This window comes from Ovis canadensis, chromosome 19 (assembly GCF_042477335.2).
Source record: "Ovis canadensis isolate MfBH-ARS-UI-01 breed Bighorn chromosome 19, ARS-UI_OviCan_v2, whole genome shotgun sequence".
Classification (NCBI taxonomy): Eukaryota; Metazoa; Chordata; class Mammalia; order Artiodactyla; family Bovidae; genus Ovis; species Ovis canadensis.
Window position 1 is genome coordinate 38,653,068 of NC_091263.1, and position 17,556 is coordinate 38,670,623.

Genomic DNA, 17,556 nt, shown 5'->3' on the forward strand with positions numbered 1-17,556 from the left:
GACCCTCTGCCTTTCAACATTAATTCTGAACATGCCCAACCACTTAAACCTTTAAAGACAGAAGAATTAGAATAGAAAAGATGTCATTGAATCCTTCATTCTTTTCATGAATAATTACTGAGTCATTCTTTGTGCGTGTACTGTTACATTCTAGGAATACCATAATGTACAATAAGATGTAATCACTGGCATCAGAGTCCAAGATGGGAGAGTATAGATAATTAGGCAAGCAATTGCAGGACCCCGTGATTATCACGTCATTCATATTGATGTCAGCAGCCAACAGAAGCTTAACTCAGGAAGGAAAACATAGAAGGCTTCCTGGAAGAACCGAGCTTTCATTTAGTGAGAAATGAGTTGATCATACAAAGGAAGGAGAAGGGAGATGATGGACAAAAGGGCTGTTCCTGGAAGAAGGCCTACAATGAGCAAAAGCAAGATAGAAGATGAGATATTAAAGCAATTTAAAGAAACTCAGGTTGGAAGAACCTACATTGGAAAGTGTGGGGTGGCAGAAAGAAAGGTAGACAGCTAAGCAAGAGCCAAATAATGTTGAAACTTCTGAAGCCATGTTGCTGCTGCTGCTGCTAAGTCGCTTCAGTCGTGTCTGACTCTGTGCGACCCCATAGACGGCAGCCCACCAGGCTCCCCCGTCCCTGGGATTCTCCAGGCAAGAACACTGGAGTGGGTTGCCATTTCCTTCTCCAATGCATGAAGCCATGTTAAACACCTGGAATTGATCCAAGGAAAACAGGGAACAGTGGCAGATTTATAGGTGGTTCTGGTAGTTAGATTACATTTAGAATGTGATTTAAGATCACTCCTACTGCCTGAGGAGGTAAAAATAGTAGTTCATAGCAAGTGTGAGAACACTCATATCTTGGAACAAGGCCAGAGAAGCCTGGCTCCCCTGGAGGATGAGAGACCACAAGGAGCAGAGCTTCCCCCTACCCAACCTACAAACTGACCTCAGACACACAGACACACCCAGCAAACTGTGGGAGTCTATTTTGTAACAGAAGACCTACCTAGCTGACCTTATAGACTCATGAGAAATAATAAATGGTCACTATTGCAAGCCACTGAATTCTGGGGTGACTTTTTTACAGAGTAAGAGTTAATTGGTAAAAAAAAATACCTTAGTTAATCTTGGCTTATGAAACTCATCTGGGAAATCAAATTAAATAATTTTTTCTATATATTTTTTTCAGTAGAGGGGGTTAAGAAAATTCCCTGAGACTCAAGAGTATGCATTAATATTACCTAATGGTATCAATCCCTATACTGAATCACATAATATTTTGTTTTCTATTGCTGGGGAGGCAATTTAGCCACCAGGATCTCTTGATAATTATTACATCTGTTAGAGTGACTCAGCTTTTTATTTTCTATACAGCAATACGATGAGTTTTTACTCTACCACCATCCTCCAGGTTAGCACTTTTCCCCATGAAAGTCTAGTTACTTATAGCTAACTTCAATATCACTCCTGCCACATTCAAGGGCCAGGTCCTACTATGGGTGAACAATATCCCACAAAAAGGTATAGTGAAATCCTAATCCTGAGACCCATGAATGTGACCTTATTTGGGGAAAGGGTCTTTGCAGATGTAATCAAGTTAAGATGAGGTCATACTGGACTAGGGTGATGAAGGGGGAAAACAGACCCAAACACACATGGGGGGAAGCCATGTGAAGGCAGAGACTGTAGTGATGCAATTACAAGCTAGGGAACACCAAAAGTTGTCAGCAACTTCCAGAAGATGGGAGATGCAAGTGAGAGTTTCTCCTTTACAGCTCTTGGAGAAAGCACAGCCCAGCCTACACTCTGATTCCATTCTTTTCTACTCAGTGAGAAAATAAATTTCCATTGTTTTAAGTCATACAGTTCATGGTACTTTGTTACAGCAGTCTTAGGAAACTAAAAACAGTAAGTTTTACTTGTATATATCTGTATCTTTTATAAAGGAAAAAAAATATGACGTTCAAGACAGAGGGGGCAAGTGTAGACAGAGGGGGCACACATGATAGTAACTTATAACACTCATGTTTTACCCCTAAAAGACTTCAATTTTAATGCCTCCATATTTGCAGATCTCATTAACTTAGTATTTTGAAGATCTTACTGAAAATGTCCTCTCCATAAGTCATGGGCAAAAATGCAACAACCTTTATTTTATTCCCAATACTTTTTCCATGATGCCAAATTCTGAACTTTTTGAATTATCATATTAATTTGAACCACCAAATATCTTCCTCAAGTATCTTCTCCAGGAAGAACCCAGAAAGGGTGCAACTTCCTATTTTCAAGCTTCAAACTTGTATGACTTTGCTACTTTTGATAACTTCAACTTTCAGAAAAACATAAAAAAAATGATCTCACTGTATTACTCTAAGGAAAGGACCTAATGTTTCCATAGTAACTAAGGATGCCAATCCAAGGCGAAATACAAGTAAGAAAAAGTTTTCCCTTTTGGGAAGCTTACCTTTTAGGGTAGATCTTGGGGTCACATGCTGTGGAGTTACTATATGTCGATGATTCCTAGAATTAAAAAAAATAACATACAAATGAATATATTTTTTAAGGATAAATATTCTTATAGGTAGTTAATGCTTAAAATTTTCCATTCTAAACAAATTAGAAGGAAATAAAAATTAAATACAGTTGGTATGGATTTCAGGCTTGATAGAATGGCCAAAATTAGGAGACAGGAGTTTGGGTTCTTTTTTTTTTTAATTTTAAAATCTTTAATTCTTACATGCATTCCCAAACATGAACCCCCCTCCCACCTCCCTTCCCATAACATCTCTGTATGCCTTGTATTTCACTAGCTGTGTGAACTTTTTTTAAAACATGTATTAAAAAATTTTTTAATTTTATCAAGGTAACCTTGATTGTTAACACTCTATGTTTCATGTATACACTATACTTCTACTTTTGTATGCCCACCAAAAATCTATGCTCATCACCACAAATTTACTTTCTGTCTGTCACCCTTTACCCATTTTGCCCTCCCCATGTCCCTCTTCCAAACTGGTAACAAATTTAAAAGACACATGCACCACTATATGCACCGTTTAGCATTATTTTAAATAGTCAAGGTACAGAAACAGCCTAAGTGCCCAAGAACAGATGAACGGATAAAAAAGAGTCACATACAATGAAACACTACTCAGCCGTAAAAAAGGTGAATCTTGCCATCTGCAACAATGTCGATGGACCTTGAGGCTATTAAGCTAAGTAAAATAAGTTAGAGGGAAGAAGACAAATCTGTATGACTTCACTCATGCTTTATACATGGGATATTAAAAAAAAGCTAATAAACAAAACAAAATAAATGAAAAAAAAAACAAATAAAACTAGCTGCCTGATTTGCTGTGTAACTACTGAGCGGTCGTTTCACCACTTGACGGTTTCTTAGTAATAACAAATTTAGAAGCCTGTAATATTCTAAGGTATTCAGATTGAGTAAGAGTGACCATTTCCTAAGAAAATATGTTAGAAAGTGATTTTAAATAATGAAAAACAGCTAGGAGGCATGCCACTGTTTTTGTTCATTTTATGATTATGTAAAATGAATGTAACAAAACTCTTCCAATAAATCTGGCATTATGTATGCATGCTAAGTGGCTTCAGTAGTGTCTGATTATGTGCGATCCTATGGATGGGAGCCCACCAGGCTTCTCTGTCCATGGGGTTCTCTAGGCAAGAATACTGGAGTGGGTTGCCATTTCCTTCTCCAAATATGGCATTATATCTTCTCTTAAACCCACCAAGTTAAACTTTAACTGTGAAATACTTTTCTACCTGAAAGTACTTTTCCTTGAAGCAACAGTTTTCTCTCTAAGGAAAATATATACATATTACTAAGAATGGATGAACAGTGTTAGTTGCTCAGTTGTGTCTGACTTTTTGCAACGTCATGGACTGTAGCCTGCCAAGCTCCTCTGTCCATGGAATCCTCCAGGCAAGAACACTGAAGTGGGTTGCCATTTCCTTCTCCAGGGGATCTTCCTGACCCAGGGACTGGGATGGAACCCAGGTCTCCTGCATTGCAGGCAGACTCTTTACTGTCTGAGCCATCAGGGAAGCCCACAGATATATATATATATATATATATATATATTTATATTTATATTTATATTTGTGTATATATATATATATATATTTGTAGCTTCATGTCTACGTGTATGTGTATATCTTCCAACTTTAATTCTGAGTAATATAACTGTCTTTTTGTAATTGAAAATATCATTTTGTGTGTGTGTGTGTATATATATATATATATAGGCCACTCAGAAGTATCTTTAACCATAAAATTCTAGTCTAATTTACACTTAAACATAGCATATTTGATTGAGATAGAAACAGAATCTTTTCTTGACTAGCCATAAATGCCTTATCACTTCTTAAGCTTACACTATCGCCTGGTGGGTACCATAAGAGTCATTACTTTATTAAGTTCTTAATACCTTTATTTTCAAGTCAGTATCAATAAGTCTGGAAGGTAAGAACCAAACATCTTTATATCGTTTATATATTAGAAATTGAATTTTTATTTTTTTCTTTATGTTCTTAAATATTCTCCAAAAATAAAGAGCCACAAATGATTCTAACAAATCTAAGGCAGTGCTTCCTGTGAAACAAACAAATCCTATAATTAACTTAAACATGAATCATAAACACATCACTATTTGATTTTTTAAATATGATTGGTCATCAGCTGTGTATATATATGTGTGTGTGTATCTCAAATCCTAATTTTATTATACTAAGGATACCCACTGATAAGAAGGTAAACCTCTATTTACAGTTACTGGCACTATATAAAACTCCAGATTACACATCAAAAACAATAGCTAAAATGAGAGTTATCCTAAAAACAAAAATGGGAAAACTGCAGGCAAGTCTTCATTCTTTATTTTCAATTATTACTAGGATCTTGACATTTATATATATTTTTTCTTTTCTTTCAGGATGAAAGTGAAGATTACAATTATCCACTGGAATGATACCATCTGAAATGAAAGCAGACTAAGTTCATTCATTAAATTATAATTATGTTCCTCTTGTTTAAAAGCACAAGCTCTGAGGCAGCTGCCTGAGATGGGATGCTGGTTAAATTATTTACTAGCCACGTGATCATGAGCAATTCGTTAATTGGTACAAGCCTCAGCTTCACCTACAAAGTGGGGAGGATAATGCTATTCAGCCTCAAAGAACAGATGAAAAGTAAGTAACATAATGTAATTCAGTTCTCAGTCCACTACTTGGCATATGGTAACTAGTGACTCTATAGTAACATTGTTAAGAGTCTCCCATCCATTATGAAGAGTCTCATGAGGGATGTGTATACACACAAAAAAACGCAGTCAGTACGTAAAATCTACACATGCTTCAAAGAATTCCCCTCCTTATCCACATTACTTAGTTCAAAACTCACCCTTTCCATTTTAGGAACTGTTCCTTAAGGGTAATTTTATCTAAAGAATTTACCTGTTGGATGGGCTAACACCATGAACACCTCTATCAGATTTGTTAGATGCCATGAAGCAAAGGTGATGCCAGAGACTGGAAAGCAGGATGGAAAGGTTGGAAAGTAAAGAGTAATATCTAAGATTTATCCACAAAGGTCTATGAACACCTCAGTAGATATAGAGGTGTTGCTGCTGCTGCTGCTAAGTCACCTCAGTCGTGTCCGACTCTGTGCGACCCCATAGACGGCAGCCCACCAGGCTCCCCCGTCCTTGGGATTCTCCAGGCAAGAACACTGGAGTGGGTTGCCATTTCCTTCTCCAATGCATGAAAGTGAAAAGTGAAAGTGAAGTCGCTCAGTCGTGTCCGGCTCTTAGCGAACCCATGGACTGCAGCCTACCAGGCTTCTCCATCCATAGGATTTTCCAGGAAAGAGTACTGGAGTGGGGTGCCAGTGTTAGCCTTATTTAAAAGCCTTATTTAAGAGGTGTTAAAGCCTTATTTAAAAGTTAAAGAATGTTTGTTTAATTCTAATTGGAATAAAATTTGACTCAGCAGATTCTTATCAGGTATAGAGGCATTTAGCTAAAACTTCCCATCAGATGTGCCAACATACAGAGATAAACCAGGCAGAAGATACCTAAGTAGATTCCTTCAAATGGGTTAAAATCACAGGAATTACTGAATACCACCTTTGTGCTGCTTTATTCAAGCAAAGAAACCAGACATTCGTGGTAGCTGATTGTATAACAGCCTCTCTCTGGACAAGAACACATGGAAAGGCTTTCATTCCATTCACCTTTAAGTTCAGATTTCCCGTGCATAAAAAGAGTATAATACTAATTTTATTCCCACCTTACACTATTTTTATAAAGGCAGAATGAGATAATCTATGGGGGGAAAAAGTGTCAGCAAATCATATGCATAAAGTATTTATTTTTTTAATCATTGAAAATTTATTAAATTTTCCAATATTATATCCTTGTCCTTGTTGGCTCAGACAATAAAGAATCTGCCTGCAATGCAAGAGAACTGGGTTCAATTCATAGGTCGGGACGACTCGCTGGAGAAGGGAATGGCTACCTACTCCAGTATTCTTGCCTAGAGAATTTCATGGACAGAGGAGTCTGGCGGGCTACCGTCTATGGGGTCACAAAGAGTCAAACATGACTGAGCGACTAACACTGTCATTTTCACCATCCTTGTCACTTACCTGCTGCTGTAATAAGTTTAAGTTATATTTAAATTTTAATGATGGCTTTTATTAGAAACTCCATAAAAAGCACATGTGAGAACAGACAGGAAATTAATACATGAACAAATGAATAAATAGATGAATCTACCTCTGCTTAGAAGGATTGGACAAATCCGAGTTTTGAACAAAATCAGTGGGTATAAACATAAATGCATCGGCTATATCACTATACAAAAGAACCAGAAATCCATGAATAAGTGTAGACCTTCTTGGCAAAAAGCAACTATGAAGAGGCAGCAGCTGGAAAGTCTGGGTCAGAAAGGATTATTTTAATCTAGAGAACAAAATGTCCTGATCTACACCCTGCTCAATTATTTAGAACTAAAATGTATGCTGCAATTATTTAGAACTAAAATGTATGCTGGTAATTTATTCAGGACAAAACAATCCATCCCAAGTGACAGTTTGTTATTGTTTAGTAATCAAGCCGTGCCAACTCTTAGTGACCCCATGGACTGCAGCACACCAGCCTTCCCTGTCTTTCACTGTCTGCCAGGGTTTGCTCAAACTCATGTCCACTAGGTCAGTGATGCTATCTAAGCATCTCATCCTCTGCTGCCCTCTTCTTTTGCCTTCAATTGTTCCCTGAATCAGGATCTTTTCCAAGTCAGTTCTTCACATCAGGTGGCCAAAGTATTGGAGCTTTAGCTTCAGCATCAGTCCTTCCAGATTCAAAGTTGATTTCCTTTAGCATTGACTGGTTTGATTTCCTTGCAGTCCAAAGGACCCTCAAGAGTCTTCTCCAGCACCACAATTCAAAAGCATCAATTCTTTGGTGCTCAGCCTTCTTTATGGTCCAACTCTTACATCCTTACATGCCTACAGGAAAGACCACAGCTTTGACGATGTGGACATTTATCAACAAACTGTTGTCTCTGCTTTTTAATATGCTGTCTAGGTTTGTCATAGCTTTCCTTTCAAGAAGCAAGTGTCTTTTAATTTCATGGCTGCAGTCACCATCTGCAGTGATCCTGGAGGCTCCCAAAATAAAATCTGTCACTGGTTCTACTTTTTCCCCTTCTACTTACCATGGAATGATGGGCTCAGATGCTGTGGTTTTAGTTTTTTGAATGTTGAGCTTTCAGTCACTTTTTTACTGTACTCTTTCACCTTCCTCAAGAGGCTCTTTAGTGCCTCTTTGCTTTCTCCCTTTAGAGTGGCATCATCTGCATATCTGAGGTTGTTGATATTTCCCCTGGCAATCTTGATTCCAGCTTGTGAGTCATCCAGCCCAGCATTTTGCATGATATACTCTGCAGAGAACTTAAATAAAAAGAGTGACAATATACAGCTTTGTGTTACTCAGTTCCCAATTTTGAACCAGTCCATTGTCCCATGTAAGGCTCTAACAGTAGTTTCTTGATTCATATACAAGTTTCTCAGAAGACAGGTAAAGTGGTCTGGCATTCTCATCTCTTTAAGAATTTTTCAGTTTGTTTTAATCCACACAGGCAAAGGTTTTAGTGTAGTCAATGAAGCAGAAGTAGATGTTTTTCTGGAATTCCCTTGTTTTCTCTATATTTCAATGAATGTTGGTAATTTGATCTCTGGTTCCTCTGCCTTTCTAAATCCAGCTTGTACATCTGCAAGTTCTTGGTTCACATACTACTGAAGCCAGACTTGAAGACTTTTGAGCATGACCTTTCTAGGATGTGAAATGAGCACAATTCACAGTAATTTGAGCATTCTTTGGCATTGCCTTTCTTTGTGATTGGAATAAAAACTGAGCATTTCCATCCTGTGACCACTATTGTTATCCAAATTTGCTGTCATATTGAGTGCAGCACTTTAACACAGTCATCTTTTAGGCTTTTTACAGAGCTCAGCTGGAATTCTATCACCTCCACTAGCTTTGTACGTAGTGATGCTTCCTAAGGCCCACTTGACTTCACACTCCAAGATGTCTGGCTCTAGGTGAGTGATCACACCACTGTGGTTATTTGGGTAGTAAGACCTTTTGTATAGTTCTTCAATGTATTCTTGCCACCTCTTCTTAACCTCTTCTGCTTCTGTTAGTTCTTTTCTGTTTTTCTCCTTTATTGGGCCCATCCTTGCATGAAATGTTCCCTCGGTATCTTCAATTTTCTTGAAGAGATCTCTAGGCTTTCTCATTCTATTGCTTCCCTCTATTTCTTTGCACTGTTGACTTAAGAAGGCCTTCTTATCTCTCCTTTCCCTTCACTGGAACTCTGCGTTCAGTTGGGTATATCTTTCCCTTTCTCCCTTGCTTTTCACTTCTCTTCTTTCCTCAGCTATTTTAAAGTCTCCTCAGACAACCATTTTGCCTTCTTACATTTTTTCCTCCTTAGGAATGGTTTTGGTCTCCACCTCCTGTATGATGTTACAAACCTTCTTTCACCTTCACTGGTCTCAGACAGGTTCACTTCAGTTCAGTTCAGTCGCTCAGTCGTGTCCGACTCTTTGCCACCCCATGAATCGCAGCACACCAGGCCTCCCTGTCCATCACTATCTCCCGGAGTTCACTCAGACTCACGTCCATCGAGTCCCTGATGCCATCCAGCCATCTCATCCTCGATCGTCCCCTTCTCCTCCTGCCCCCAATCCCTCCCAGCATCAGAGTCTTTTCCAATGAGTCAACTCTTCACATGAGGTGGCCAAAGTACTGGAGTTTCAGCTTCAGCATCATTCCTTCCAAAGAACACCCAGGGCTGATTTCCTTCAGAATGGACTGGTTGGATCTCCTTGCAGTCCAAGGGACTCTCAAGAGTCTTCTCCAACACCACAGTTCAAAAGCATCAATTCTTCGGTGCTCAGCCTTCTTCACAGTCCAACTCTCACATCCATACACGACCACAGGAAAAACCATAGCCTTGACTAGACGGACCTTAGTCGGCAAAGTAATGTCTCTGCTGTTGAATATACTATCTAGGTTGGTCATCACTTTTCTTCCAAGGAGTAAGTGTCTTTTAATTTCATGGCTTCAGTCACCATCTGCAGTGATTTTGGAGCCCCCCAAAATGAAGTCTGACACTGTTTCCACTGTTTCCCCATCTATTTCCCATGAAGTGATGGAACCGGATGCCATGATCTTCGTTTTCTGAATGTTGAGCTTTAGGCCAACTTTTTCACTCTCCTCTTTCACTTTTATCAAGAGGCTTTTTAGCTCCTCTTCACTTTCTGCCATAAGGGTGGTGTCATCTGCATATCTGAGGTTATTGATATTTTTCCCAGCAATCTTGATTCCAGCTTGCATTTCTTCCAGTCCAGCGTTTCTCATGATGTACTCTGCATAGTAGTTAAATAAGCAGGGTGACAATATATAGCCTTGACGTACTCCTTTTCCTATTTGGAACCAGTCTGTTGTTCCATGTCCAGTTCTAACTGTTGCTTCCTGACCTGCATACAGATTTCTCAGACAGGTATATATCTAGTAATAAATGTATATATGATCACCATCAGTTAGAAGTCTATGATGGCACTGAATCCTCCAGGGGAATATGCCTTTACATAATCAGTGGTAAACAAACACACGGGCTCTGAAGTCAGATTAGGTTCTAAGCTTCACCACTTTTCTGCTACATCAACTCAAGCAAATCTTTTAACCGTTACCATCTCAGTTTCCTCAGTTGAAAGTCAAAAATAATATTAACCACCTTGAAAGATTCTTGTGACAATAAAAGAATGTATGAAAACTACCAGGCATACAGCATGCATTCAATAAATGATGTCTACTATTACTGCATTATTTGAACAGAAAAAGATAGCAGGAGGTGAAAGAGACACCATTCATTGACTATATATTCTAAAAAGTCACTATATTTAAATTGTTTCTCCTTACATCTATCCTCTTAAGTTACCAATGGCATTTTCCATCACTGAATCAGCAGGTATTTCTTATGAGTGTTTACTTCCTTCTCAGGTATCTAAAACCCAACCTGAAATTTCCATGGGAGGTAAAAGTCATACAGATATTAAATAATCCATGTTTATTTGCACAATTTCCATTATCTTGACTTGACATAATTTAGTATTAAAATCCCGGTTATTAAACTTAATACTATGCAAGAGATTACATTTAAATGCATTTTCCAGTGGAAAGTGGGATGCATTTCTAATCATGCTGTCTATCTACAAGCAAACAAATGGTCATTTGATGTTTCTGTCATTATCATGACGTACAATACCAACCACAGAGATCACTAATGGGTTCCCACACATACACTCAAGGTAAATAACAATACAACATGATACATAACAGGCTTTAGAGTTATTAAGAGATAATCACATCCTTGGGACTTTTACTGGGCACAGTAAGTGGCACTGCTAAAATACGATTATCTCTCCATAAAGAGGGTCCTTGCAGTTTTCACAAAGGGAGGGAAAAAAGTCATTACCATAGGAAAAATGTTCATTCATTATACTGAAACATAAATTTCACAAAATCATAAATTTCATAAAATCTAAGCTAGTGAAGAGGGCTATCCTTGTGATGACAATATTACACAGTGTAGGAGGCTTCATATCAAGGTTACACAGGTATCATCACCTTGAAGAATCTGGATTCAAGAGCCATTTTCTGGAAGACTAATTTCTAGGGTCTTTGACTACAAGATAAACAGGGCTGGAAGATGCTTAAGGGCCTAGAGATCTAATCTATTTGAGACTGAGAATAGTGATGGGAATGGCTTATGCAGCTTATCAGCTGTAAAGTTAGAGACTTGAGATACTAAGCTTCCAGAATTGTCCTGATGTAACATAATTAGACAAGATCATCTGAGGGTATAGAGACAGATGTTTGGTTTCCACAAGGTCCCAGAACAAACAACCAGTGTTGAAGTAGGGAAGGGTGACAAGTGGATTTAGACTTAGGAGAGCAGGAGAAAGAAACAGGCATGAGTCATTGGCACTGTTCTCAAGGATGGAAAAAAAGCTTATACACAAGACAGAGCACTACTGAAGGGTTCAAATAAGCAAGAAAACTCTGCTCGCCTAAAATTACTCCAAATGGTGCTATTTTCTGATCTCCCTAACTCACAGAAAATAGGCAAAAGTTACTCTTCTTGAGTCTCCACTTACTCATCAATAAAATGGGTTTTAAAAAAGCTCTCCTTGGAGTTACTGGGAAAAGTAAAGAAAATATTGAGTATGAAGATGCTCTGTACAAATAAAACACCCTATATTTATCATACATTATTATTTAGAAGGATTCATTACATAAACTTTAAAAATGGGGTGAGAATACATAATTTCTCAAAGGCTCTGCCAGTGGTATAACTTAAGCTTATTTATATTAAAAATAGTATTAGTAAAGGATACATAACAATTAATTTATTGCAATATGCTTGGAATTATAAGCTTGGTATTTTGGTCCCAAAGATACTATCCTCAAAAAATTTACAGTCTTAAAACATGTACAAAGGTGTTATTGATCTCAGCAGTTTACTCTCAAAGAATCAAAAATTCTATTGGTCTAAATCAGTGATTATCAAACAGAGGCAACTTTGCATCCAAATCTAGAGATATTTTTGATCACCATAACTGGGGAATGGAGGTGGGGGTGGTTTGCTCTGGCATCTAGTAGGTAGATGATAAGAATGTTGCCAGACCTCCCATGAAACACAGGACCCTATTCTCTGTTCTAAATATAGACACTAAATGTTATCACTTAACTCATAATTTGAATGACCTGCATCATTAGGCATCCTCATCTACAATTCAGTGCTGTGATAAACTACCTCATCAGCCTCTATATCCTACGTATAGAGATGGAAAATAATTTTCTTCAAATTATTGAAGCCCATATCCAAATGCAGGCTCTTTAGCCCTTTAAATCTCCATTATGAACAATTATCAGTTTGACTAAATTCAATTCTGTCTTTCCCAGAGGGAAACCATAGGGGAAGAGTCAATGTGTTGGCAATCTGCAAAACCAGAAAATGAAATTTGCAAGGGTTCACCATTATCACAGAAATTTGGCACAGCTGTAATGACAACCTGTCAGTCTCCATTCCCAAGTCATATATAACTCCAATGCCTGGCATTCCACCACAGTCTAATATGTCACATTATGTGACATGATATGAAAATATATTGGACACTTAGAATTTTATATTTCCTATAAGTGCCTGCTCTCTATTTCAGTTTTACCAACACAGGGGGGAATAAAATACCTGCATTTCTGCCTAACAAATGGAAGACAAATGAAATGAAGCCAGAATTGCAGAAAGTATTAATAACTATAGATGTCAGAGTCCAAATATTTTCACATGGATAATTTCATAAACTTTTAGATGAAATACAGTATGGAATAGTGGTTGAGAGTATAGAATATGGCTTTCAGAATTCAGATCTCCACTTTCTAGCTGAGTGACCTTCAGGAAAGCACTTCTCTGTGCCTTACCTTGTTACCTTCCTCGTGTATTAAATGAAGGTATTAATCCTATTTGCCTCACAGGGCTGCTATAACGATTATATAAATAAATGTTTAGAAACTGTTTAGAATCCTTCCTGATACACAGTAAAGTCTATGAAGCTATCAAGCGATTGTTTATAGTAAAAAGAAACACCTTTATAAAGCAGAAGATATGATCCTATTTTACTGGAGAAATAACCTAAGTTCTACAAGTATAAGAAACTCTTCGCAGATTCACTCTTTCCTTGAGTTTGCTCAGCACTGCCCTGTTTTCAAAGCTGCATGGACCTCAGAGTGCTGTGTGACTGCTGTATGAGAGCTCAGCTCCCAGAGCATGTTAAGAAGTACATGGCACACCCCTATATGCAGCGGGTGACGCAACAGGGGGGTGGGGTGAAGGAAACAGTCTGGAGGCCTGAAAGGTTCAAAATCTGGTCCCTCCAGGCAGAATTTCTGTTCATGGCCTTAAGTGACTTGTATACAAAGGAAACCACAGTAAGGGCTCTGAACTCCAATTTCAATCTTGAAAATAACGGTTATAGGAAATCTCAGTTTTCAAAAATATGGTCATAAGACTTCGAGGGGCACACATCGTTATTTTTATTTTCAGAACAGTTCAATATAAGTCTATGCGTGCCTGCATGCATGTGTGTGTGCTCAGTTGTGTCCAACTCTTTGTGACCTCACGGCCTATAGCCCCCCAGGCTCCTCTGTCCATGGAATTCTTCAGGCAAGACTACTGGAGTGAGCTGCTATTTCTAGGGCCAACCCAGTGATTGAACCTGCATCTCCTGTTCCTCCTGCATTGGCAGGCGTATTTTTTACTACCACACCACCATGGTACTTAGTTAATGTGTGTGCAATTATTTACATATTTGTTTTAATGTTTATTTTCCGTTGATGACAAGTTTTCATCATTTATATTACTGGTGTAAGTATTTTTCAGATCCAGAATTCCTTTAAAAATCCATTAAATTTATAGAATATGTTAAACAGACAAGAGTAGAGATGGTATGCAGCTATGGTGAGGTAAGATATAGTAAGATAAGATAAGATATATGGTAAGATATAGTCAAAACTATGGTTTTTCCAGTAGTCATGTAAGGATGTGAGAGCTGGACCACAAAAAATGCTGAGCACCAAGGAACTGATGCTTTCGAATTGATGTGCTGGAGAAGACTCTTGAGATTCCCTTGGACAGCAAGGAGACCAAACCAGTCAGTTCTATAGGAAATCAATCCTGAATATTCATTGGCAGGACTGATGGTGCAGCTGAAGCTCCAATACTTTGGCCACCTGATTGGAAAAGACCCTGAAGCTGGGAAAGATTGAAGGCAGGAGGAGAAGGGGACAACAGAGGATGAGATGGTTGGATGGTATCATGGATTCAAAGTACATGAGTTTGAGAAAACTCAGGGAGATAGTGAAGGACAAGGAGGCCTATTGTGCTGCAGTTCATGGGGTCGCAAAGGGTTGGACATGACTGAGCGACTGAACAACAACAATGGTAAGATATGTTATCCTGGTATATAACTGTCCAAAATTTGAGGAATATTGATATTTGAAAGGGAAATTATATATGAATATGTTAGCCCAGAATAAAAAGGGTTTCAAATATGGCTCCTGTTTTTCACTGGAAGCATCAGTTTATTCTGGCTTTCTGGAAGAGTACTACTTTCCACAAATCACATTTGAGAACTGCCTACCTTTCCATATCTATTGCTATTCACGATCCAGAAAGAGATCTATGTAACGGTTTTCTTTAATGACATTTGCACTAATTGCACAATGACGTATCTTGAAAGGAAAGCGCGACCAAAACAAAAGAAAATACAAAGCATGACCATGGAGGGAGAGACTTGCTGAAGCAAAAAGACCAGTGTCCTCTGAACAAAGGGCTACTGGATGCTAAAGCAAACCTTAAAGCTCGGTAAATGTTTACAATACCAGCGGATAGTTTGCTATTATCATGAAGAATGAAATAGTAACTAGACAGCACAAAGGGGATGAAAGAAATGATATTTTATGACTTAGTGAATTGAGCTACACACACGATAATTTCCAGGATTGATTTCCTGTCTACTTTTGTAACAAACAGTCATCAATTTGGAAATCCATGCAGAAGTACGTGAAGAATGCAAACATTTTCCTAGTCAGCACCAGGTTTCTTTAGCATTCTCGAAAATAAACTTAGAACTTTACACACACAGACATATACCCTTTGATTCTGAGGCCTGTACACTTCATGCCAACATGAAATTTCCCTAGTTCACTATAAATCAGTTATGACTTAACAAAACTCCAGGATAGGCACTGCTACTTTTGAAACCTATTGAAAAATCATCGTGGTGTCCTACATTTTCATAGGTAGGAAAATGCTTTATGTGTAGTCTAGGTCCAAAAAAGTTTGGTGAACTGGTAAGAGAATAGGTTTCTCAATTAGAGAAACACTGGTTCAAAGCTAGCTATCTCATTTACTCCTATATGACCAGAGGCAAAGGATTCTCTCTTAGCTTCAATTTTTGCATTTGTAAAATGAAAGCCATAGTGACTGTCAGCGCCTGGCATGTGATATTAATTCAAAGATCATGATGGTCACTCCTATCCTTACTCTGAGTGAAACTTTATTCCCTTGTTCTGTCCTTAGAAAGAGACCAAGGCACTTAAATGATTTCTCAGACTAAGAAGGTTATCCAAATTAGGGGTCAACTTTCCTTGACAGTTGGTATGTGCTAAAGTATATTTCCTTGATGATTTGCTTAATTCCTTAAAATAATTATTTGACCTTTTCACTTTGTACCATGTTAAAATTTTCTAAAAAAAAAAAGTTAAAATACTCTAGGAGAAATTCACATTTTTTTTTGATAGCCTGCTTCTATTAAGAAAAGCACACAAAGAAATAATACGTCTAGTCATATATTTTTATCTCTGCATTCAACCTTATTTATGTCTTATCTCATGCAGCTTTTGAAAAACTCCACTGCACATCTGTGAAATAATGAGAGTCACAGAGGCAAATACCATCTTAGTAATACAAAAATAGCTTTGATCTGACAGACCACCTGAAAATCTTGGCTATCCCCAACCAGGATTCCCTAGATCAGGTTTTGAGAACTACTGCAACAGGATGTCTTGGAAGAAGAGAGAAGCGATACCTCACTTAAACAGAGAGATAAAAAGAAATAATAAAATGTATGTGTGAACAACATTTAGGGAGTAGATGTCCAGAAAACAATTTTAGCTTAATTTTCTCTTCATAAGAGTAAATAAAGATCTCTGCTTTGCCGGGGAGTCACTCTTTGTAATTCGGCTTTCTGGCTGGTGGAATCAGTGGGGGTAGGGTGGGAGGTCTGGATAGGGACTGGGTGACCCAGGCTGGTTCATCCCTCCTGAAAAACTACCTGGATGTAGAGAACACATAAGGTACAAGCAGATACAAACACTTTCCTGAGTTTAATCTATGAGCTTTTGGGTGCAGGTTCAAGGGTCTCAGAAGTCACCTGCCTCTATCCTGGCAACTGCCCAAGAGAAGCAGAGGTGAGACCCACAGAGAGACACCTATGAGAGCACAGTGTGAACCCCTGGATTCAACTATGCCTAAATTGAATCTAGGGAATGGCAATGATAAAATTAAAACTAAAAGAAAAATCCAGAAGAATATCCAGAAGAAAGCACATTTCTGGCCCAAACAGATAAAGTCATAATACAGTATGGACAAGTTTTCTAGTCCATAAGCTTCTGGACTAGAAAATGGGAAAGTTCATGCCACACTGAATACAGACATCTGGTACAGTACATAATATGTATATGTGTCTTAAGACAAACAATCCCTTGGAAAAATTAATACAGATACATCTTCTAACTATATGCTCCACTGTTATTCTCCTCTACCCTCACATTCTGCTCCAAAAACTAAGGCTTCCTGATCCAGGCCAAGGCTGAGGGGCTGGAACTTCACACTAGACACAGTGCTTCTTAACCAGTGGAGGCAATGTCCCTTCCCTACTAAAGCACATGGGATAGTGTATGAGACATGTTTGACTGTCACAGCTTGTGGAGGGGGTTTTACTGTCATCCGGTGGGTAGAACCCAGGGATGCAGCTAAATATCCTACACTGAGCAGGACAGATCCCCAGAGCAAAATGTCAATACTACTGAAGCTGAAAAGCTCATCTCAAGGAAATAACCTTGGCATGAGAATCATTTTCTATTTTCCTAGGCTAGTACTCTCTGAATTGCCAATGCACTATCTAGACTTCTAAACACATCTAGGCAATATTACAAAGCCCAGTATGAAGCGTTACTATTTCCCAAAGTTGTTTGTATTCATACCATATTGTTCACAGACTAAAGTGTTTTAATTTGAGTCAATGCACTAATGAAAATATACACAGATACATGAGTGTATAGGCACTTGCTTATTCAAATCAGGCCATAGTTGCTTTGACCACA

At 38.2% G+C, this 17,556-nt stretch overlaps 1 protein-coding gene across 3 annotated transcripts in view; it reads right to left on the minus strand.

Moving 5' to 3' along the window:
* CNTN4 (contactin 4) overlaps positions 1–17,556 on the minus strand; it is a 1,043,858-nt gene that overhangs the window by 792,010 nt on the left and 234,292 nt on the right. For all 3 annotated transcript variants that reach the window (XM_069561830.1, XM_069561832.1, XM_069561831.1), the window contains exon 3: positions 2,487–2,542. The gene's annotated coding sequence lies outside the window, so the exon portion shown is untranslated. The remainder of the gene's footprint in view (positions 1–2,486; positions 2,543–17,556) is intronic.